At 42.1% G+C, this 24,490-nt stretch overlaps 1 long non-coding RNA gene and 1 other non-coding gene across 9 annotated transcripts in view; one reads left to right on the top strand and one right to left on the bottom strand.

The window, feature by feature from the left end:
* The window catches only part of LOC143434289 (uncharacterized), a 101,607-nt gene that overhangs the window by 51,647 nt on the left and 25,470 nt on the right, over positions 1–24,490 (top strand). For 6 of the 8 annotated variants that reach the window (XR_013103652.1, XR_013103653.1, XR_013103658.1 and 3 more), the window contains 3 exons: positions 13,247–13,309; positions 14,406–14,647; positions 17,192–17,332. This is a non-coding gene — a long non-coding RNA (uncharacterized LOC143434289). Of the gene's footprint in view, positions 1–13,246; positions 13,310–14,405; positions 14,648–17,191; positions 18,100–24,490 lie in introns of those variants that run through there. The other 2 variants (XR_013103656.1, XR_013103659.1) reach the window with 2 other exon arrangements.
* On the bottom strand, positions 23,237–23,343 carry LOC117720266 (U6 spliceosomal RNA). The gene has a single exon (XR_004608286.1). It is a non-coding gene; the product is annotated as a U6 spliceosomal RNA (small nuclear RNA).

Consider the following 24,490-nt stretch of genomic DNA (forward strand, 5'->3'; position numbering starts at 1 on the left):
TCAACCTGAAAACAGAAAGACAGATTTTGGCTCACGGTTTCAGGGATTTGGTATATGGCCACAGTATATCACGGTGGTAGTAGCATGTGGCAGAGGAAGGCACCTGGAAAGCAAATAATTATAGATAAAAAGGCTCCCACTGGTCCCTTCACAGGCATGCCCTGAAAGGTCCAATTTCCCTTCACAAAGCTCAAGCTCTAAGAGGTTCTGACACTTTTCCATAGTGCCACAGGCTTAGGACCAAGGCTTTATTTAACACATGCACCTTTGGGAGATTTCTAAGGTGTAAACCACCCATACAAGGAAAAAAACAAACCTGTATCCCTTCTCTTCAAACAGCCTGTGAAGAAGGGAAAGAATTGGCTAAAGTGTTTGTCTCCACTCAGACAGCAGATAAAGGACTGACGGTGGCCACTTCCAGTACTGTGTAGACTTGAGGGCCACAGGCTGGAGTAAGTCACGTGATCCATTTTTATTACACAATTTCTCTGGCTACTAGGACCTTCATTAAGGCCTAAGTTACTTCTTCAACAATGTTATTTTGTGTTGTTTCCAAGAGAAACTTGGGCTGGTATTTGAGGATGGAAGGGAGAAATACTGAGCAATGATATAATTCCTGGTCCACTTGGAGTCAGTTGAAAGAACATTTGTATATTTCTGACCCCACCTGGGGACAAGTGCTCATGTGGTCACCCTCCATACAGTGCGTGATTAACTGAAACCCACAGATGGCTTCTTAGGTCATAGCTCTTAGAGGATGACTTTGTACCTAGAATTAAAACCTTCTGATTTTCCTTACATTTCTATCAGTGTGAAAATCATAGATCAAGTGGTGGAAAAAAGTAATCTGGGTAACTTTCAGTCTTAGAATTTGAGCCTGGAGTTTATTTGTTTTATTTATCTGAGTACACTTTAGCTGTCTTCAGACACACCCAATGAGGGCATTGGACCTCATTATACAGATGGTTGTGAGCCACCACATGGTTGCTGGGAATTGAACTCAGGACGTCTGGAAGATCAGTTGGTGCTCTTAACCACTGAGCCATCTCTCCAGCCTGAGCCTGCTGTTTAAAATAATCAAAATAGCTGTTAGGGGTTCAGTTTCCAGGAGTCTAGAAGCATCATACAGCGCTACATGCTGTCCCTGCTGTGGGTGACTGTACATCTCTGAACTGAGCTAAGAGATTACGACATCCAACGAATCAGGTGGGAGGCTTTATTCACAGTGTATTTCAAAGTTAGGGGCCCAGCTCCTCTCATCTCTCTCTTCCCTAGACTGAGCTCATTAAATCAGCTCCCAAACACACTGTGGTCAGAGGATTCTTTTTATCTTTGAGCGATAGAAATCTAACTCGGTAATTTCTAACAAAATATCTTTGCTTTTATGTCGGAGCTTCCCATTTGGCTTCCTTAGGACTTGAAGAGTTTGAATGTCATAAATAATAGTGGCTCATAAGAGCCTGATGAATGACTGTAAAAGCCTTAAAAAGAAAACTTTGAAGTTGGTGTCTTGCTGACTGCAGTGCCAGGCAGAGTTTGTCCGAACTATACGGAGCAAAGGAAGCAAACTTTAGGATTTTCAAAATTGAAGAGAAAAATAGAAGCGAGTTGTTTTCATTTGTTTGTTTGATTTTGGTTTTCTTTTTTCTTTTTTTGTTTTTTCTTTTTTTTTTTTTTTTTTTTTTTTTTTTTTTTTTTTTTTTTTTTTTGCCTCTATGTAGACATTTTTTTTTCCTTGAGGAAGCTGTGTTTTTAATCTGGGGTGACAGAGATTTGGAGGGGCGGAGGCAGTCTGAAAGAAGTACCCACAGGCAGCTGGAGGTGGTTCTCTATTTCTTCCTTCCCACGGCCACAGGCTCCATCACAGCCTGCAAGCTCCTTAGAGAACAGAAGCATTAGAATTACACTTTACTTATTAAATATTTGATTGACAGATAGTAGTCATACATATCTTGGATACATTACTGGATACTTTGCTTCCAGTAAACAACGGCTACAGATTAAAGTAAGATAATTAGCATAATTACAACCTTGGACTTTTACCGGTTCTTTACAGCTCTCTCTTCTAGCTCTATCCAAATGTTCACTATATTCAGCTTACACTATATTCTGCCTTAGCTCTCCAGCATGGGTTCCGTTGAGACTCATTGTTTCTCCCTTAAGGACCAAGCAGGGCCCAAATGCTCACAGAAATCTCTGTGGTTAGGAGCAGAGATTTCTAGATTGGATCAATGTTTTCCTGGGCTGTGTCAGTCCAGGCAGAGTTCATATGTCACTCTTGAGGAGCTACCAGAAGCCATGGCCTGTAAGAATGGTTTTGGTTCACAACTATCCAGACTTGGGAAACACACAGCCAACTTGAAGGATGAGGCTGGGGACTTGTAGGCAGAAGGGATAAAATAAACACATGAGCAAGCTGAGACCCACCATCACAAAGGACTCTGTGAGGCTTTGGGATAGCTCTGCCTCCCTTTCCATCAAATTTGGATTAGCTGTTGCAAAGGAGGAAAGAGAACAAATAAAGGAAATCCACAGATAATCCCCAGGCCTCCATCTGAGCTGGGGTTTAAATTCCCTCTGGCCCAAGCTTTTTTTTTTCTTCCAGAGCCGACAATGAGCAGATCACACCAGGCATTCTGTGCCCAGCCAAGGCTCACCCATCCCTTCCTGTCATAGACTGAGTGGAGCCCACTGGCAGGTTGAAGGGTGGGATACAAAGCGACTGATTCTGCAGAACAGGGTGCTGGCCTAGGGAGTAGATGCTAAAGGCTAATCAATTCAGGATGTGCAGATGACAAGGGCACAGGGTGGAGGAAGCCATGGAGAAGTATGGGACCAGCTGTGGTGAACACAGGCCAAAAGTCACTGGACACAGCTTGAATGGGAGGACAAAGGGAAGGGTATACTGGGAAAGATACTAAGGAGCAGGAGAGAGATGGGGGTGCGAGCAGACAGGGATCTCTCTCTCTCTCTCTCTCTCTCTCTCTCTCTCTCTCTCTCTCTCTTCCCCGTCTCTGCCTGTCTCTGTTTCTGTCTCTATGTCTCTGTCTGTCTCTGACTCTGTTTGTGTGTGTCTGTGTGTCTGTGTGTCTGTCTGTCTTTCTCTCTCTCCCCCTCCCTTCCTGCCTCACCTCTTTCCTTCCTCTTTTTTCTCTCTGTTTTTCTTTCCTGTTCTCTCTGGTTTTTTTCTCTGTTTTTTCCTCTCTTCCCTCCAACCTATTCCCCTCCCTGCTTGTTCCTTCTCCGTCTTTCCTTAACATTACACCATTTTAAAATCCCAGGACATGGACCAATAAGGCCGCCCCTAACTAGAAGTATATCATCACCCCAGTCTCAATGAGCCCTAAGCCGCTGCACTTAGTGCACAGGGGGAGGCAGAAGTGGCTGTCCTCCTGTGTCCAGATGTCACCCAGGCACGGAGATGAGACCTTCTTATCTGGGAGAGTGACGGTGAGATAACAGCTTCTACCTCAGGACTCATATGAACATCTCATGTTACTTTCCTGGAGAAACTTTCCCAAAAAGTAAAAACAACTGCCTAGGGCTTTACCATCCCAGTGGCACTAAGGACTCTGGACTCTTTTGCCTCGTAAGTAAACTGGAAACAAATTGGTTCACTCACACTTCAACTTGCAGGCCTGATGCAGGCTAGAGAAACCAAGGAGGCTTCCCACTGAAATGAACTTAGCCACCTTCCCCTCAGTTCTCCTCCCCCCACTTCTCCATATTTCCTCCCTCTCTTAGTCATCTTTTTTGTTACTGTGACAAAATATTTGAGAGAAATAGCCTAAGAGGAAAGTGTTGATTTTGCCTCAGGTTCTCAGGGATTTTATTCATTTGTATTCAGCGGATTCTGTTGTTACAGTGCTGTGAGCCTGGGGCTGGAGCTTCAGAAAGGAAAGGAAGAGTGCTACAGGGAAGAGAACATTCAGACTCATCCCATGATGGGGAACAGAGAGAATGGGAGAGAGATGAGAGGAGGGTTGAGGAACAAGGCATCCCCTTCATGCCCTGTGACCCTGATTCCAACCGGGCCTCCTCTCTGAATGGGCATTTAACATGAATTCATCAATACGCCCGTTCATGCTGGTAATCATGTGTCCTAGTGCTACCTGCTAGGGAGCAAGCCTAAAACACGGAGCCTTTTTGGAGGGACATTCGGTTTTCCCCTCTCCTCCTCTTCACTCTCCTTCTCTGCCTTCTTTTCTCCTACCCTCTTTTCCTTCTTTCTATCTCTCCCTTGTCCCCTCCTCTTCCTCTTCTACCCCTTCTCGTTTTCTCCTCTTTGTAAAACTACTTACAGCTAAAGGAATCAAAGTACCCAGCATTCTCCTCATTGATGTTCTAGTGCTTTTCAGCTATTTCCACATGTTAATGATTTTAAAATGTCCTCTAGAAGCTTAAAAAAAAAATCTCAAATGCTATGCTTACACTCGAGCAGGAAGCTGGGCAGACACGCTGTAGCTACCTTTAGGTGAGGTGTTAGTGAAGAAGTAGAAGCTTCAGCAGTGCAGTTAGGAGAATACAATAGGCAGGCTCAACAGAACCAATGTTCAAACTCATCTGGAGTGTAGAGGAGACCTGGACCCAGCCTTGGAAACAAAGTCTTCTCTGCTTGGTGTCTCGGATGCTCAGTGTAAATGCATTTCCGGTGGGCTTCTTGCAGGTAGGGGTGAGGATAAGTTCAGGCTTTTAAGTCAGTACTGCTGCTATCTTCTGCCAGGTGCTCCAGTCTAGTAGTGAATAGTCAAGCCCTTACAGTCTGCTACTTCAAAGGCGTGGCTCGTCCTGTGCCACATCCTCACTCAGACAACCTTTTAAAGACCACACTCTCCCCACCTTTGCCCACAAATATAAGAGCCCTTAACCAGTGACCCTCAGAGAGGCTCCCTCAGAATTTCCATAGGAGAGGAGCTGCAACAGAGAACCACCAGGCATAGGGAACTTCCTAATCTGTCAGTGTCCCTCAATGCAGAGGGCGCTTGTGGCAGAAGGTCTTGCCCCCCCACATTTAATTAAATGACAAGACAAATATGTGGTACCTCTGCTGGACATGCATGGAATCTGTCGTAGTCAATACCTATAAACAATGTAGTGTAGTAACTACACCGTACTTACACTGTAGTAAGTAGTATGAGTCTTCATGAGACCATTTATATACAGGCAGATGCATGTAAATCCAGGTGACATCATTTTAGATAAGGGGCAGATCATCCTGACTTTATGTCTTTAGAAGTCCTGAAAGCCATTACTATTGGTACCAAGGAACGTGTTATACCTTCAGCACAAAGTTTCTCCCTCAAAAACTGCCTACCATTGGTTACTCTGTCCTGAAACTCTGGGCTTGGGAAATTAATGCAGAACTTCTGAGACCTCAAAGCAAAGAGCTGTCAGGAAGGACATAAAAGGACTGGGAAGGACTTTGAAGGACTGGGAAGGACTGGGAAGGACTGGGAAGGACTGGGAAGGACTGGGAAGGACTGGGAAGGACTGGGAAGGACTGGGAAGGACTGGGATGAGCATAAAAATGCTTCTAACAGAGGACCAGCACCAGGGCTTCCTGTTTGGGTCTAGCTATCCCAGAGAGAAGTAGCACAGGAAACACATCTCGGCATCAAGGAAGGGAGGTATCTGCTGGTCTGAACCACACAGTGTATGCCTCCCCATTCCCCCTTCTTCACATGCCATTCTGTCCCTCCCTCTCTGTGTTTTAAAACATTAGACTGAGTGCATCCATGGAACTAAAATGAAGCGTTTGCTATTTCTTTCCATCGCTATCCATCGCCTATCCTGGAGAGACCCGGTGATGACCACAGCTCTGAGGCCTTTACATGAGTTATACTCTTTGTGCCTCCTGGACACTGTGAAGGCAAAGTCACCAAACGTAGCTGAAGAGAATGCGAGCCACTATGGATCACCGAGAGAGAAGCTCTTGGCTTTTAAATAACTCTTTTGATCTTCAAGGTATTTGCGAGGCCTTGCCATTTTGATGTTCCTTGAAGGACTTTTTTATAAAACATGAGATGCCCTCCCCATTAGACATTTGAAATACAACCTTTTTTTTTTTAAGTTGCAGAAGAAATATTCTTTTGCAAACCATCTGTTATTTGGTAATGTGCAAATTGCAATAAATAATTCCAGATTCTTTTCTGCAAACTTGGTTATAAACAAACTGCTCCACATGCAGAAATGGAAGTCGTTTTCCTTTGAAAATTCATTAAGTTATGCATGATTGGGAGAGGTCAGGGGGAAGCTTGCCAGCAGATGCCAGGCAGCTTTATTACTGCACACAAACAATGACACAGAGCCAAGCACTGATGATCCTTCCGGAACTTTCCACATTCTTCATCAGGTCTACTCCTGGCACAGGTCTCACAGTGTGTGTGTGTGTGTGTGTGTGTGTGTGTGTGTGTGTGTGTGTAAAGTCCTAAATTACACTAGCTAAAACATTGCTAAACTCTAATTCTTTTTGAGCCAAACAACAGAGAATCCCAAGTAAAAATTACATTAAATGTTTATTTCCCCCGAAAGTTATTGGAAAACCAAATTTCTCAATACTCACTAAATATGTTGCTGCCTTTTCTTTGGAGGGAGACATTCTGGCTCATGTCTCTTTCTAATGGTCAAGTGAGGACCTATGGGAGTCAGAACAAATGTAATGATGGAGGGAAGTGTGAGCTGAGAAGATGGTAACTCTCACTCAGGGACCACTCATTCTCTCGGAGCAAAGGCAGATTTCTGGGGCCAGCGCCAGTGAGAATTAGGAGTAGGCCCAGTCCCTCTCACTGTCCTGAAATCCCTCCTGCAGACCGTCTCTCAGACCTCACATTCTTCACACCCTCAAGGGCAATAAAGCTAATACTGTTTGATCCAGTCTTCTTTTCAGACCATAGGGTTTGGGTTTTTTTGTTTGTTTGTTTGTTTTTATTTTTTGAGATGTGCATTCGAATGTACTGAGACAAATAGGAACTTGTTGGCAGCAAGCCACCAACTCTCAGCTTAAAGATGATGACTATGCTTACATCTATTACCAGAATCTGCAAAGGATGTTTGGAAATTTTCTTGGTATTGTGAAGAAAGCTGCTACGAACATAGTTGAGCAAGTGTCCTTGTGGCATGGTGGAGCATCTTTTGGGTGTATGCACAGGAATGGTGTAGCTGGGTCTTGAGGTAGAACTATTCCCAATTTTCTGAGAAACCACCAAATTGATTTCCGAAGTGGTTGGACAAGTTTGCTCTCCTACCATCAATGGAGGAGTGGTCCCCTTTCTCCACATCCTTGCCGACATGTGATATCACTTGAGTTTTTGATCTTAGCCATTCTGATTGGTGTGAGGTGGAATCTCAGAGTGTTTTTAATTTGCATTTCCCTGATGACTGAGGATGTTGAACATTTCTTTAAGTGATTCTCAGCCATTAGAGATTCCTCTGTTGAGAACTTTCCTTTTAGCCCTGGTACCTCGTTTATTTATTGGGTAATTTGGTTTGTTGGTGTCTAATTTCTTGTGTTCTTTACATATTTTGGATATTAGCCCTCTGTTGAATGTATGGTTGGTGAAGTTATTTTTCTATTCTGTAGTTTGCAATTTTGTCCTACAGTATTCTTTGCCTTACAGAAGCTTGTCAGTTACATGAGGTCCCATTTATTGATTCTTGATCTTACTGACTGAGCCATTCCTATTCTGTTCAGGAAGTTTTCTCCTGTACCAAGGCATTCAAGGCTATTCCCAACTTTTTTTTTTCTGTTATATTTAGTGTATCCAGTTTTATGTCTTTGATCCACTTGGACTTCAGTTTGGTGCAGGGTGATAAATATGGACCTATTTGCATTCTTCTACATGCAGACCACCAGTTAGACCAGCACCATTTGTTGAAGATGCTTTCTTTTATGTATGGTTTTGGCTTCTTTGTCAACAATCAAGTATCCGTGGGTATGTGAGCTTATTTCATGGTTTTTGATTCTATTCCATTGATCTACCTGTCTGTTGTCATGCCAGTACCATGTGGTTTTTATTACTACAGCTTGAAATACAGAATGGTGATACCTCCAGTTCTTTTATTGTACAGGATTATTTTAGCTATCATGGGATTTTGTTTTTCCATCTAAAGTTGAGAATTGCTCTTTCAATCTCTGTAAAGAATTGTGTTGGAATTTTGATGGGAATTGCATTGGATCTGTAGATTGCTCTTGGCAAGATGGACATTTTTATTGTTAATCCTACGGATTCATGAGCATGGGGGATCCTTCCATCTTATAATACCTTCTTCAGTTTCTCTCTTCAGAGACTTGAAGTTCTTGACATATGGGTCTTTCACTTGCTTGGTTAGAGTTACACCAAGAAATTTTATGTTATTTGTGGCTATTATGAAGGGTGTTGTTGCCCTGTTTTATTTTCTTATCCCATTTATCATTTGTGTAAAGGAGGGATAGTAATTTTGGGGGGGGTTAATTTTGTATCCATCCACTCACTGAAGCAGCTTTATTCATAATAGCCAAAAATTCAAAACAACTAGATGCATCTCACCTGAAGAAGGGAGAAAGAAAATATGATATACATTTGCACAATGGAATACAACTCAACTATTAAAAACAAAGGCATCATGCAATTTGCAGGGAAATGGATGGAACTAGAAAATATCATCCTGAGTGAGGTAACCTAGACCCAGAAAGACAGGCATATAGATGGATATTAGTCATAAAGTACAGGATAATCATGCTATAATCCACAGACCCAAAGAAGCTAAGTAATAAGGAGGGCCCAAGAGAGAATACTTGACTCTCACTTTAAAGGGGAAATAAAGTAGACTTAGAAAGTAGATGGAGGGAGGGAACTGGGTGGGAGACAGGTGGAGAGGGGAATGGGTGTGGGACTGGGGAAGCTACTGGGAGTCTATGAGTGTGGTCACCTCCTGTAGACAGATAGGACTTCCCACAAAACTTTTGATACAAAATTTGTCCTGCTTACAAGAGGCACAGGGATAAAAGATGGAGCAGAGATTAAGGGGATGTAACGTGAATAAATGAATAAATGAATGAATGAATGAATGAATGAATAAATAAATAAATAAATAGGGAAAAGATGTCCAACCTGAGACCCATACCACAAGAGAGAGCCAACACCTGATACTATTAACGATACTCTGCTATGCTTGCAGACAGGAGCCTAGCATAACTGTCCTCTGAGAGGCTTCATCCAGCAGCTAATGGAAACAGATGAAGATACCTACAGCCAAACATTAGGCAGAGCCCAGGGATCCTTGTGGCAGAGTGTGAGGAAGGATTGGGGTAGTTGAAAGAGTCAAGGACAACACAAAAAGATCTGCAGAGTCAACTACCTTGGACCCATCACAGACATTGAACCACTAAGCAAAGGGCATGCAGGAGCTGGACCTAGGCTCCCACACATATGTAGCAGATGTGCAGCGTAGTCTCCATGTGGGTCCTATAAAAGGTGGAGCGGGGGCTGACTCTGACTCTGTTACCTTGTTAGCTGGGCTGCCTTGTCTGGCTTCAGTGGGAGAGGATGCGGTTAGTCTTGCTGAAATTTGATGTGCCAGGGTGGGTTGGTACCTATTGGGTAGGGGACTTCTCTTAGAGTAGGATCAGAGGGAGAAATGGGGGGAGGGGTTTGGAGAAATGAGGGTAGGACTTGTGGGAGAGGTAGGGGCTGTGATAGGGATTCGAAGTGAATAAACAAACAAACAAACAAGGAAAAGATGTTGGGGAAAAAAATCACAAGTAGACATGGAGGAGGTTCTGGATTCAGTCCCTAACATTGCCCAAGAATACTGGGGTTAGAAGCTATTAGAGTAATTCCCAAAGCAGGGAGAAACTCGGGGTTGGCCTGTCACTGAGATCAGATATGGGTCCTATGGCTCCATAACAGCATTTAATGATTGAAAACTATGCCAATTCCTCAACTTACAGTGTCTGTGGGTCTGGAGTTTGGAAGAATGCTGGTGTTCAGTGTCTCCCAGATAGAAATGACAGTGACAGCCATGGCTGTCGGACCAATTCAGGGGTGGAGGTACCTTTTCCCTGCTCACTGATTATTGGAAGCACTCAATTGCTCACAGCTGGAGGACTCTAGACTACTGCATCAGTGACAGCCCTGAGCCCTGCCACAGGGGTCTCCCATAGTATCAGGGTGTTTCTTCAAGATTCCTAGAAGGACCTTTTATTACCTCTCTCATTAAAAAATATTAAATTTATTCTTTAAGATTTTCATGCTTGTATATAATGAATGCTGATTGCTCTCACCCCAGCCCTCTGTTATCTTCCTTCACCCTCCTCCCTACTGTTCACTCTCCTCCCTACTGTTCACCCTCCTCCCTACTGTTCACCCTCCTCCCTACTGTTCACCCTCCTCTGCTCCAATCACTTCCCCACACTGATGTCTTTTTTTGTTTTGTTTGTGTCTCTCTGAGTTTGACTAGGACCATCTGTGAGGCTTTGAGATTGGAACTATCCGCTGGAGTCTGGTGGTTATATCAGTAATTACAAAACTGAAGAAGATAGCTCCCCATTACTCACCATCCATCAGTGGCCTTTAATTAGCAATAAAGGGTAGGGTCCTATGAGCCTGTCCTCCATCCATTACTGACTGCTGAGGGAGCTGTCTTGTGCAGACTCAGTACAAAGAACTGTACTTGCTATGACTTCGTGATTATATCTGCTGCATCACATCTAGAGGATGGTAGTTCACTGTTTTCTTCCTATCTTCTGGCCCTTACATCCTTTCCATTCCCCCTTTCCACAGATTCCCCGAGCTTTAGAGTCTTGGTATAAATTACTTACTTAGGACTGAGTCATCACCTGCCATTTATTTTCAGCATCTGACGCAACCGTGGGTCGTTATTTGAATTGCCATTCACTGCAAATATATACTTCTCTGATTAGGGTTGAGAGTAGCTTTTGTTTATAGATATAAAAAGATATTTAGAAGACACCATGCCTAGATAGCATAACATTATGCCTATTTAGGTAACCATCAATAGTGATTTCCCTCATGGAGTCCATGACTTCCAGGGTTTTTGACAGGTTTATACCACTAGGCATGACATCACTTTTGTAGGACAGGCTTCAAATCCGAGCAGAGAGTAGTTGGTTATGACTATGACAGTCATGCCGCTATTTCACATGTGAGTTCTTGAATGGTAGATAATTGTCATTTTTTAAAGGGCTCATTCAATTGATTAGATTAGGCTCACTTACTCAGGTATATAATCTTAGAAACTGGGGGGCTGAAGCAAGAGAGTTCCAGGCCAACCACGACTAAGGAGTGAGATCCTACATGGAAAGAAAGAGAAGAGAAGGAAGGAAGGAAACAAGCAAGCCCTAAGAACATCTTAAATATAAAACATTTTTTAAAAATGATGTTAGAAACAACTATTCCCCAGATAATCTGAATGTAAATAAAATTAAGATATTTTGAGAAAAATTAAAGGGATGACAGACACAATTTAATTAATTCAAATGATAAACAAAAGCCTATAAAGCCAACCTTCAATGGTAAAGCAAAATTCAGCAAGTTTTAACCTTGGTGGTACTCACATAGTCTGTCAGATAGTCAATGAATTGACAACTTCCATCTATTAAAAACCCTTAAAAGACAGAAAATGAATTTTATAAAGCCAGTATCTTGATATTATAAATGAACTATCATGGGCTCTCTCCTTTTATAAAATTGTAATAGGTACAATAATCATAACTAAGGTATGTGAGCAGTACAAATGTGCACAGGAGGTTCCAGGGAGGAAGCTGTGCTTGTTTGATATCTCTTACTCTGAAGGAAAAAAAATAAAAAACAAACAATAATTAAGTTCTAGACAGGAGGAATTAAAAGCAAATAAACTTGGCAATCAGAATAACAGTCGAAACTTTCTTTCCAGGCATTGGCTGCTAGAATGAAGTAGAAGAGCTATAGCTTAGAAGAAGTCAAGTACATCATGTGCAGAATCCAATATTTTACCAAAGCATCATTGATTTGTTTAGCTGAAAGAAATATTTGTGACTCTTACAAGATAGAGTACACATCCCCAAATTGGCTGTGTGTTAGGATTTTTCCACCTGACAATAGTGTATGTGAGTGAAACATGATCAAGAGACACTACATACATACATACATACATACACATATATATATACATATATATAATTATATATACACTTAAAATTATATATACTTACTTATACATTTATATATACATACAATTATATTGATATGTATAATATATAATTATATTACATATAATAGTTAAATATTCTAGTATATTATATGTTATTTATAATATATAATATAAATTATATGTATATTAAATATAATATACTATAACTGTTATGTAATATAAACTATTATATTTAATATAACATATACCATAATAACTGTGTAATTATAATATTGTTATAATAGTATATTAACTATAATTATAAAATTTTAAATTTTGTCATTTTGAATATTCTAGAAAATAATTACTCTCTTCAAAACATTCACAATGGTTTCCAAAATTAACTAGAGAGGTATAACACAGGAAACATAAAAGGAGATGGGGGAAAAAATCTAGGGGCAAAAGCTTCTGCTTCTTCTGCTGCTTCTTTCTTCTTTCCCTTTCTATACAAGTTTTCTCTGTGTAGCCCTGGCTGTCCTGAAACCTCTGTAGACCAGGCTGCCCTTGAACTTAGAGATCTGTCTGCTTCTGCTTCCCTAGTGCTGCGATTAGAGATGTGTGCCACTGTCACTCCATCCTAAATCACAAGAAATACCATTTATGCACCAACACAGGTGTAGGTAGTCCGTGAGTTACAGCAATTTTACTTGAGGCTGATCAACTTAATACTGACTGGATTTATGATTTTTTTCACTATCCTAGTTCAAGAGAAAAACACTTTCCATGGAATCCACATTTGTCATGGTATATTTTGGTTTTTTTCCTGGGCCGGCAGTATGCGGTATGATCCTCACTAGTGATGCTCCCGGTCAGCCACACACTGGGCAAACAGTATTCCACAGTGTGCTTTGTTGTGAAGCACACTAATATTGAAGCACAATAAGCACATTTATATTTCTAGCATTTTTAGCTTGCAGTGGGTTTACTGAGATGTAATACCATTTCAAATTCAGGAGCATCTGTATTTTAACTCACTGTATGGTTCTTTCACAAATAGTATATACCTGTGTAGCCTGTATGCAGATCAAGAATTGGAGGGCCAAACTCATGTTTTATTCATATTTTCCCTTGCTACTAGGCTGATAATAAGCTCCAGGGAAGCATGAACTGCATCTTTCCTGTTCTCTACTGTGTTTCTAAGGTAACAGCGAAGTTAAGTACCTAAGGGCATAAAGTTCTGAGTAAATGTATTGGTAATCTTGAGGATCCATACTCATTTTTATAAAAAAAGAAAAGAAAAGAAAAGAAAAGAAAAGAAAAGAAAAGAAAAGAAAAGAATTTGAGACCTATTTGTAAAACCTGAAATTCCTTTCTCCTTGGGTGTTACACATTTCTTCTATGTATGTTAATAAACATCAGAGCCCAGTAAAGTGGCCATTATTAAAAGCATATTCAAATAACACTTACAAAGCCACAGCAGACTGCTTTTTGCTGTTGTGCCTATGGATGAAATAGCTATAGGCTCTCTTGCTATGGCAAATGCTGGCAATCAACGTGGTTTATGATAATGTAAGTGCAGCTTGCTGGGTTTGCAGGATTAAATGGAGGAGGAATAGAGGAAAAATGCATTAAAGTTGGTAAAATCCACTATTGTCTGGCAGTCCTAGTGAATCTTATTTTGCTCCTTTTGGATGACAAAAAACAAAAAAAAACAACAACAACAAAAAAAAGTGGTCACTGCTGACCAAGAGGGGAATACGGATTAATTTAAATTTATCATCTGTAGATTGAATTTGCATTTTGTACTTGGTCGCTATGTCTCAGACTAGCCAAGTCAGGTAGCTGGCTTGCTTTTCTGTTGGGATAATCTCTGGTGCACAGCATAAAAGCCATCCCCCATCAATCAAAAGCTGGCAGCCTGTAACAAAGGAGGAGAAAATTGGTGGGACTTCTGACAGAGATAGAACTCTGAGGGGCAGTTAGACATGGAGAGGGAGATTCGCCACCAAGATACAGAGGAAGTTGGAAGTGTGAGACTGAGGAGAGGTAACCATGGGGAGACATAGAATAGTGTAAACAGGATAAGTTAAGTGCTAGTTGGAGAGCATGCCTAGCTTAAGGCCTAAGCAATCATTAATAAATATAAAGGTCTCCATGTCACTCTTCAGGAACTGGGGTGGGCATAGAAAAGCCCCCTACTTTTACATTTGTCTTTGCGTTGTTAATTTTTTTTGTTAGTGAAAGTATACTTATAATAAATCACACTTTTAAAAGGCAAGTTTTATTTTGGCTTCCAGCTTCAGAAGTTCCAGTCCAGGTCTGTTGCTTGGACCTTCAGTGAGTCAGAACATCAGAAAAGGAAATCCATGTGAAGGCAAAGCTCCGTGCCTGGTAGAACCCCACAGTCCATTTGAAGCACATACCTAATGTTTCACCTACTTGGCTCCAGCTCGTATAAAGGATTCACCTCCTACTAGTGTCTTTGGAATGGAATGAATTGGGTCTTTAACACCTGGCCTGTGTGAGACATTATTCAAAGGTAATAATTTTTGAATGACAGAAAGACAAAGAGGGTCCCAGCCTGGACTTGCTCAATTTAGAAAAATGTGTTGGGTGACTGTATAGCCCAAAGAGTAAGACACTTACTGAGATAATCAGGTCTAGAAAAAGGAAGGTTTATCTTGTGACTGCCTGAAATGAAGAGTGGGTTACGACCAATAAGAAGCTTCTTGGCAGTAGGAGGAAAGACCCAGGAGATGTAGTTGTCATGCCGCCATCATGGACCCGGTGCTGCTATGTTTCCGTTAAGTCTTTATTCATGTTCTTGTGGGGAGGAACCGTCAGAAGGAAACGTAAACAGCTGGCTTATGTGAGAAAATGTGATGCCTTCTAGTAATTAAAGTTGTGGTGTACTTCCAGTGAGTCACCACTCAATATGGAAAGGACAGAGGTGGGCTGAGTAGGTGGGCTGACACGTAGTGTAGAGTAAGCAGGAGCTAAACACTTGTGAACTGTTCCAAGTCCTTACAGCTTCCTACCAAGGCACTGAAATACTTTGGCTCATTGTGGGGTTTAGGTTTGGGACAATTTTCTCTAAAGAGGGTTTGTCATACAAAAGTCATTATTATTAATAAATATTTAGTAACTGCCAGCCATATGCCCAATGCTGAAATTCAGCTCCCCCACTTTTCTTTTTCTTATTACTTGTCCCCTTTATCTCAGAAGAAGCAATTTAGGAATCCTCTTATCCCTAGTCCCATAGTTTTGTTGTCTTTGAACCCCTGAGTACATTTTTCAAGAGTCTTTTCTATGTTTTTAGGAGAAAATTCCAGAACCTCTTTTGAACCCTTTTAATTCTGAAAGCCATGGATCTCAGAGAGGAGTGTGTCTTGTGACAGCATTCATTCCAAGACACTCTCTGAGGGTGACTCATCACAGTGGCTGGACTTTAGGGTCATGTGCTACTGAGCAAGGATGTGTCTAAATGACCTGTCTCGAGCTGCGCAGATGAACTTCAGAAGTATGTAACAGAAACAGCTGCGTTTATGTTGGTCAGGATTTCCTCCCATTCCTCACCTTGTAATGCTTATCCAAATGTTTTTTTGCTGACCCATTTGATCATATATGGAATGCAGGCAAGAGTGGGATTGCTCTAAGGAGAGAATTCGAGGTTGCTCTGAAATGTTCCCTTCCTTGATTTCCCAGCAGTAATTTGAGTAGGAAAGTTGGCACCAAAACGAGGGTAGCTCAACATTCTCTCCCTTTAAAGCAGTAAATTGCTCTTTTCAAATGACAGTGATTCCCATTAGAGAAGACTGAGTTAGAGTTGGAAGCAGAATCAAGGAAGGACATTTGGCCAAAGAGGAGAAGCATCCTGACATCCATTGTCATGCTGAGCCTCTGATGAGCAGATGTCCACAGGAGACTTAACTGCCAGTTTACAAAAAATGAAACTAAAGAGAGGCAGAAGCCAGTGAAAATCTGTGTGCTTTCTGTAGAGATTTGGGTGGTCTAGCCATAAGTGAGCCCCATTGCTCCTTTTGCCTCCAGGACACATGCCCTCCTCTAAACAAATGCTCTGAAATTGTCCATTGTTGGTACAGTATCAGCACCCATATAACCCCTTTCCTTGCTAAGCCACCCCAATGCTTGAGAATTCCCCTAATGAGCAACTGATCCATCCATCCATTTGCTCGATGCATCTTCATTTGGTGCCTGCTCTGCAGTACAGCAGGATGACCCAGGTTCAGCATGAGTTGTTAGCACTTCAGGTCACCCCAGGCCATGGCCAACATCATTCATGGACTATCTTGCCATTTGCCGAGGACTCATGATGCAGGTTATCATTCTAGGATTGGCTTCTGGTACCTCCGAATCTCCCCATGCCTTAAAATGCTCAATGGCTCAGTTTTCTCTTAAGGAGAAGACCCAGCTGCTCACAGGGCCTCAAATACCCTGGATGGACCTGACCCGCCAGCCTGTTCTTCTTGTTCATCACCCACTACATCATCAGATCCCTTCAAAGACCCACATCCCATCTGGCTTTAGGGCCTTCAATTTTATTGTCTTTCTTCCTAGAACAGTTCTCATGTGTCCCTCTATCCATCTTTACCTAGATAACTCTCTATTTATATTAGAGATCTAAGTTCCAGTGGCTTCTACTAGAGAAGCATTCCTCAGTTTCCATGGCACCTGTACCATATCCACCCTGAATCTGTTTCCTTCCTCTAGCCTCCTATGGGGCAAGCTGGTGCCCTGGTTCTCTCAGTACTGATTATGTTCTTTGACGACAGATACATTTGTTTTGTTAGCATCTGCTCTCTCCAGAAGGACATTATATCATGTCACCTTAGTACATCATTCTAGGTTAGAGATGAGTACCTGGTCCTTAATAGACACCCTGCTGAAATACATTCAATAAAGGAGCATAAGCAGACACATGGAATACGTTTGTTTCCTGTTGCTTTCCAGCTGAGCATTAGGTATTTCAAAGGGATACTGTCAGACACAAAAAGGGACAATGTCAGCCATCACTGGACAAGGATTCCTCACACTATAGCTTGATATTGTTGCTCTTTTACAGATAAGCAAATTGAGAGATGAAGCCGTCATACAGTTTACTGAATAGGTGGCAGAGAAAGAAGTCAATTTTATGTCCATCTGGTGCCGAGTCTCATTCGCCCAACACCTATAAGCCAGTGTCTTCTCATTCTGGAACAAGATGGTAGGATTGTGACTGCACTACTACTCTCCTTGTAAAGTGTGTTCCTCTGTTGTCAGTGTGAGAGGAGTTTCTCCGCCCAGGAGACTGCTCAACCCTTGAAGGACCTGATCACACAGGGATGTAAATAAATCATAATTTCCACTAGTTCGGCCTAACATGGTGGCTCACAATGACAATGGTTTACTGCTTCTTGAAATCCCATGGCCTGGCTTGGTGACTGTGCAGCTTGATGTCACTCAGGCCCACTCCTGGGTATACCTAGAGGGTGGGACAAGCAGTGATCTCAGGTGGTTTCACTCACAAACATGGCTGTCAGGCTAACTGTAGGGTAAAGGCTCTTGGCTCCTTTCCCTGTGGCCTCTCCTCCTCTGGGGACCTCTATGGGTGAGTGAGGGTGGCTTCTTGAGAACTGGCACTCAGAGTTGTGTAGTATTACCCCATGTTCTGTTGTACAGTACCACTTACTGGGCAGCACAGAATTGAGGCTAGGCCGGCCCTATTAATTGGAGAAGTGCCAGAGTCTCATTGCAGAGGGCCACAGAAGGGATTGTGGCTCTCTCTGACAATAAAATGTCACACTGTTTAATGGAATATAATGCAGTTACTAAAAAATAGACACCCATACAGCATTTTCATCAGTGTGAAAAGCCCTCGTGAAGATTTGGGTACAAAGGAATGGTTCAGCTATCACCACAACCAAGCTCAGAAGTAAAGGAGACATGCCTGAACTAATGTGTAAAATAAAAGAACAAAACAAAGACATGAAAGGGTGTGACTGGAACTTGACCTTCACACATTCCCAAGGTCTGCAGCCCTGCACAGGTGCAGAGATGGAGCCCACTCTACACTTCCTCTTGTCGGACTTCATTGTGGGATGTTGCTTGTGGCTGAGGGGACAAAGTCTATATCAGACTGGAGGCCAGGGGCTGCCCTTCCCACCTCTCCTCAGTTCCCTGCTCTGGGATCCCGTCCTCTCCAGATCCATCCCTCATTCTCACATTGTCAGTAGCTAGCTTTGAGGATGCTGTTGGCTGCCATTCTTGTGGTCTGCTCTCCTTCCTGATGAACACACCCGGGTCCACCCTCTGCCTTTGTCTGCACCAAGAAACTTGAGCTGACAGGTGGAGGGTTCAGGGGAGTGAGAAAACTGCTAGGTCAGCCTACCCTAGAGACTCCCTCTGAGACCTTCCAGGCCTACCTCAGCAGTACACCCCAGGTGGCTCCACAAGGAGAGCCCACCCACAATCAGCAGGAAGAACAGCACAGGAGGGGTGTCCAAGGCTCCTTTTAAGCCTTTCCCAAGATGCCCAGGGCTACAGAGAAATAAGCCTAGGGATTGGGGACAGGACACTGCACTTGCCTTGGAAGGAGGTGCTCCTGGGGATCAAACTCAGATGTCAGTGTGTGAAACGGTTTCTGAAAGTTGGTTTATGGGACAGTGAGACTCTGTGTGTGTTGGTTGACTTTCTGTCCTTTCTTCATAGTCTCCAGAGTAGAGCCGAGAAGACCATTAGTCATAGGAAGGCTGTGAGATCTATTTCTTCCTGTCTTAATACAGATCAGAATGTCACTTTCCCAGTGGTGAATTGGTGGGCCTGGATACCAGATGGCAGTTCCATTTCACACAGTGGCCTGGGCTCATCCAGCCAACGTCACTCCCTTTGCTCACATCGACTCTCTTGTCCAGGCCTCTCCTTCTCACAGACCTCGGTCCTGGGGGTCTTTTTTTCAGGCTTAGAGTAGGGTTTGGTTGGAGGGGAAAAAAAAGACTTGTGTAATATCTTCCAGATGTCAAAAAAGATGACGTGACTGCTGCGATTTAATTGCTCATAATAATGAAGGGTTGAGAAGAGGAGGGTAATTAAAGATTGGGAGAAAAGTAGAAGTTCAGGTTTATATCTTAGTGATTTTGGCAGGAGCAGGAGACAGGGGCTCAAAACCCACAACCTTCTACTCTTCTGAGAAGCGTGTGACCACAGTGACTGTATTTTATAAACCAAAAATATGGCCTGACAAAAAGAACCAAGAACTCTGGAAAGAAAACATCATTTTTGACTTAGGGATTTATGTTTTATAAACCTTAGCAAAGGAATAAAAAAATAGATCTATAGATTTACGCACTTTAGCTGGCCTTTTGGAAGAGAATCAAAGAACTGATGATTGGGCGTCCCAAGGGAAATCTGCCTTATAAATATGTCTCAAGAGCGAAAGACAGTTGCTTGCTTGTGGTGTATGTAATCCTGTGGGTTCTAGTTTGTAGCATCCAACCCTGGTCAGGGCATGCTCACCTCCCCTCCCCCCACCCCTCCCCTCCTCCCTGTTGTGTTTCTTTGTCTGTAAAATGGTAAAGTTATACAAATTGCTATGGATCTTATTGGCAGGTACAAAAGAAACCCAGGGCAAATGGCTAACTGTGTTTCTAGTAGCATCCCAAAAGTCATGCTTCCTCCAGGTACTCTCTCCGCATCATCCCAAGTACCTGTTACAGAGTCCATGCAGGTGTCCCATCTCTTCTTCCATGCAGGCATCTCGGCTCTTCTCACCTCCCCTCTACCCTAAACTTCTTCAGCTCATGGCTTTCCCTTATCCTAGCTTCTCATTCCTAGATAACCATTTCAGCCATGCACCCTCTGGGTATCTCTTCTTTTCTCCTCCTCTCTTCTCTTTCTCTCTCGCTCAGTCACTCTAGTCTCTCTTTCCCTCATGGCCTCATTCAATATACTGGCTGTGTTTAGTTCAATACTTTCTTTCCCTGCTCTGGACTCTTCCAGATGCCTCTGGTCATTGTCTCCCCATATCTATAATAAAATTCTTCTCAATCATACCTTGGAGTGGTTATGTCCTCATTTTATTACACACTTAGGACGTTTGTAATTCTATTACTCTATGTCTGCCTACATAGTTTTCTTTTAAACGTGTGTTCCATGTCTTTTTTCTCTCTAATTATTTTTATTGGATATTTTATTTATTTACAATACAGATGTCATTCCCTTTCTCCACTTCCCCTCCCTAGAACCCCATCCCATGCACCATCCTCCATCGTCCTTTATGCTTTTATACCATTTTGATTACATTCATGTATTAAGGTCAGTTCTAGGTTGAGGGTCCAGCAATACAATAGATGCAAATAGTCAAGAAACAAGCAATACAATAAGCACAAATAGTCAAAGAAAAAGCAAGGCATTAAACCCAATTACGTGAACACTCCCATGATCACTGTTTCTAAGGGCTTATCAGAATGACCAAAGTATGTGAGCCTACTTCCCTGTCCTAGCCCAAGGTCATTTTCATGTCTACTTCTTTTTTCTAGCCTAAGATTTAGATTCCTGTCTGAAATTACTTCTTTGTTCTAGCCTAATATTTAGGTTTCTGCCTGAGATTACTTCTTTGTTCTAGCCTAAGATTTAGATTCCTACCTGAAATTACCTCTTTGTTCTAGCCTAATGTCAGATTCCTGCCTGAAGCCTACTTCCTTGTCCTTGACCAATGTCATATTTCTGCCAAGCAGCCCATTTCCTTGTCCTTGGCCCATGTCAGATTCTTGCCAAGCAGCCCCAAAGGCTCTCCGCCTCTCCCCCTTTTTTTATTTCATTAACAATACAGAGCCTGTCTTAGGTCATTTTGACAAGAATGCCTTCATTACCTGTCATATAATATGCATTATCAAAAGCAATGCATTTCTGTCTTAGGTTGGTAAGACTCTGTGCAGAATCTTACCCACCCTTGGCTTGCCAGCCTGTTAATTTAATAACTCTTTCTAGGGGTCCATTTTCAGTTTCAAGCCATGTACTTGGCTGCCAACAGTTGATGTTGTTGAAGAAAAGCTTTAAGACAATGGGCAGGAATAATAGCATTCCCAGGACAAAAAGGGCTAGCATGATCAACTATATATACCATTTTTGAAGCTTGACCAAAATAGAAACACTAACCTCAGGCCATGGGTAATTTTATCTGCAGTATCTACTGCATCAACACTCAACAGAGCAGCCTTCTTGAAATTCATAAGCTCCCTATGTATCATTAAAACATCCCGAGAGGTGTAAGAATTATGCCAAATACACTGCACTGTCATTAAACTTCTTACTAATTATAATGACTACCCATGTCAATTGTAGAACTAACATGAATCCAGTGGTATTTGGCATGACACTCAAGATGGCTCCTTACCCTTAAATTCTGAACCTCCTTCCAATAATTTAAATAGGATAAAGAGCATCAATTTCTTCTCCCTAATGCCTATCTAAATCCTCTGGTATATTCAACAGTAACATTTTTTGCTAAATAATTAACAACAGTAGCTGTCTTAACTTCTTGTGTCACAGCCATTGCAGAAGCAGTGGTTCTAGCAATTAATGTAACTAAAGCTGTTATACCAGCAATAATCAAGCCCACTACTCTCTTGCTTCTGCTTAAAGCCTGACTCACTTCTTCCAGTACTTGCAAGCTATTTTAGAATACCAAGATTCTGTGATACTCGGGGTACTAAAACAAATGCTGGTTGATAGACCTCTGTAACTGACATGCCAGATTTCAACATACTAACACAATTAGAAATTGTACAATCAATGCAACTTACATTAAATACTATAGAAGAAACAAGATTATTTTTAACTTGACAATTAAAAGACCCTTAACATATGTGCTAACACCTGTTTGAAATCTAGATCCTTCCCCAACTTTATCTCTTGCTAGGGTAACATCATAGAGAACTGCAGCTAATTTCCAAATATGTCTCTGAAAATGTTCAGAACCAGACTTCCAAATGAAAACTGTTATTTCCAATATTGGATTGATTTCTAGACCAGTCCATGATTAAGTCTGAATAACTGGTCACATTTAATAACAATACGAGAGGCATTATAACTTCTCTTTTTGATTCTCTGTTCTACAAGGTCTAATAACTTGAGGCAAGGCAGCTTGTCCCATCAGGGGTATAGGTAAGTGATGGTGGTCAGGAACTTATGTCTAATATAGCTTCCCAGTCACCATTGTCAGGGCACTCAACAAGCTCACAGGTCAGTATCATTCTTTGTCCTGACATGTGTCCAGCATGTCTCACCCATCACTCTGGTTGCCACCTTGTTCCTTCAGCATCCTGCAGAAAAAAACACAAACATACCCTCTTTCCCATATTTAATACCTGATCAAGATCATGCCTTATGCCAGTAAATGAATCCTTCCCTTTCACCTATGCATAAGTATGCCTAGTTGTAGAGCGCCATAGACACTCAGCAGAAAGTTCCTTGGCATCCAGATTTAAAAAAGAAAAACAACTTTAAAATAAAAAATAAAAATAACATGATTTAAATAAATTTGTGGTGTACAGGGGTATATCTCCTCCTTTTTTATTTTATGAAGATATTGTTTTAAATATCTATGGGCTTGTTCCATAGTCTCTTGTCTGTGAAAATTATAAAAAATCCCCGTAATATGAGTAATGTTAAATTGCTGCTAAAGAGTCTCAAATGTTCAACTGCCATAGCCAGTTTCATTATTTGTTTCTTTTTTTTTTTTCTTTTTTTTTTTTTTTCAATTTTTATTATTGGGTACTTTATTTATCTAAATTTCAGATGTTATCCCCTTTTCCCATTCTTCACCCCCAGAAACCCCTTAACACATCCTCCTTCCTCCTATTTCTATGAGGGTGTGCCCCCACCCACCCACCCACCCACTCGCCCCTCCCCACCCTCGAATTTCCCCTCACTGGGCCATCCAGCCTTCAAGGGACCAAGGTCCTCCTCTCCCACTGATGTCCAACAAGTTCATCCTCCTCTACAAATACAGCTAAAAACATGGGGCCCTCCATGTGTGTTCCCAGGCTAGCTGTTTAAACCCAGGGAGCTCTGGTTGGTTGGTACTGTCGCTCTCCCCATGGGGCCACAGCCACTTCAACTCCTTCAGTCTAAAAATATGGAACCCTTCACGAATTTGCACATCATCCTTGCACAGGGGCCATGCTAATCTTCTCTGTATCGTTCCAATTTTAATATATGTGCTGCAGAAGCAAGCACGTGTTTTATGTCTTAACACATTACTTCATTGTTTGCTAGAAGACAAGTAAGAGGGGCAAACCCATGTCCCTGTGTGACTCCAGCTCACCACTCCACTGGGCTCCAGAAGACAGAAGCCCTCCTCTTCCTCCTCCTCCTCCTCTTCTTCTTCTTCCTCCTCCTCTTCTTCCTCCTCCTCCTCCTCTTCATCTTCTTCTTCTTCCTCCTCCTCCTCTTCTTCCTCCTCCTCTTCCTCCTCTTCCTCCTCCTTCTCCTCCTCTTCATCCTCCTCTTCTTCTTCTTCTTCCTCCTCTTCCTCCTCCTCTTCTTCCTCCTCCTCCTCTTCATCTTCTTCCTCCTCCTCCTCTTCATCTTCTTCTTCCTCCTCTTCTTCCTCCTCCTCTTCTTCCTCCTCCTCCTCTTCTTCCTCCTCCTCTTCATCTTCTTCCTCTTCCTCCTCCTCCTCTTCTTCTTCTTCCTCCTCTTCCTCCTCCTCCTTCTCTTCCTCCTCCTCCTCCTCTTCCTCCTCCTCCTTTTCCTTCTTCGATATTAATGGCTTCGAGGGATTTGGCACATGGTAGACATTTCATTGCCAGTGAGTCAGTGAATCAGTGAATGAATGAATGAATCAATGAATTTGACTGTATCTATTGATTTAGAAAATAACTTTGTCTTCTTCTTCCAAATTATCATTTTTATCAGAATTCTTTGTACAGTTTCCAGGTGAGAGGAAAGTAACTACTCTCACAAATTCATCACCTAAGAGAAAATGTCTCACCTCCAAGCAGTCTTTCCCTGTCTGTCTTCACTTCCTCCTTGTATCCTCCAGACTTGGAACTTGCCTTTCCTGCCTGCTTGATCTGGGTGTTGTATACAGAGCAGGAAGGAAAGCAGAAAAGAAACACATTATCGCAGCACTATTACAATTGCAGAGTGTGCGCATGCGTATATCTCCATCAATATACATGTGCATGGAAGTGTTAAATGTAAACATTAAAGTAGGTTATCTTCAATAATTTATACTTGTCTCTCTCTCTCTCTTTTTTTTCTGCACTGATGGTGTGTTATTTCTCTACAAAAAGCTGGTTTCGAATTTTAAAAGGGGTTGTTAGTACTTTTAGGTCACATTGCTGATGGTGTAAGATGACTGTCAAGGATACTTTCACTC

Source organism: Arvicanthis niloticus, chromosome 14 (genome assembly GCF_011762505.2).
Source record: "Arvicanthis niloticus isolate mArvNil1 chromosome 14, mArvNil1.pat.X, whole genome shotgun sequence".
Lineage (NCBI taxonomy): Eukaryota > Metazoa > Chordata > Mammalia > Rodentia > Muridae > Arvicanthis > Arvicanthis niloticus.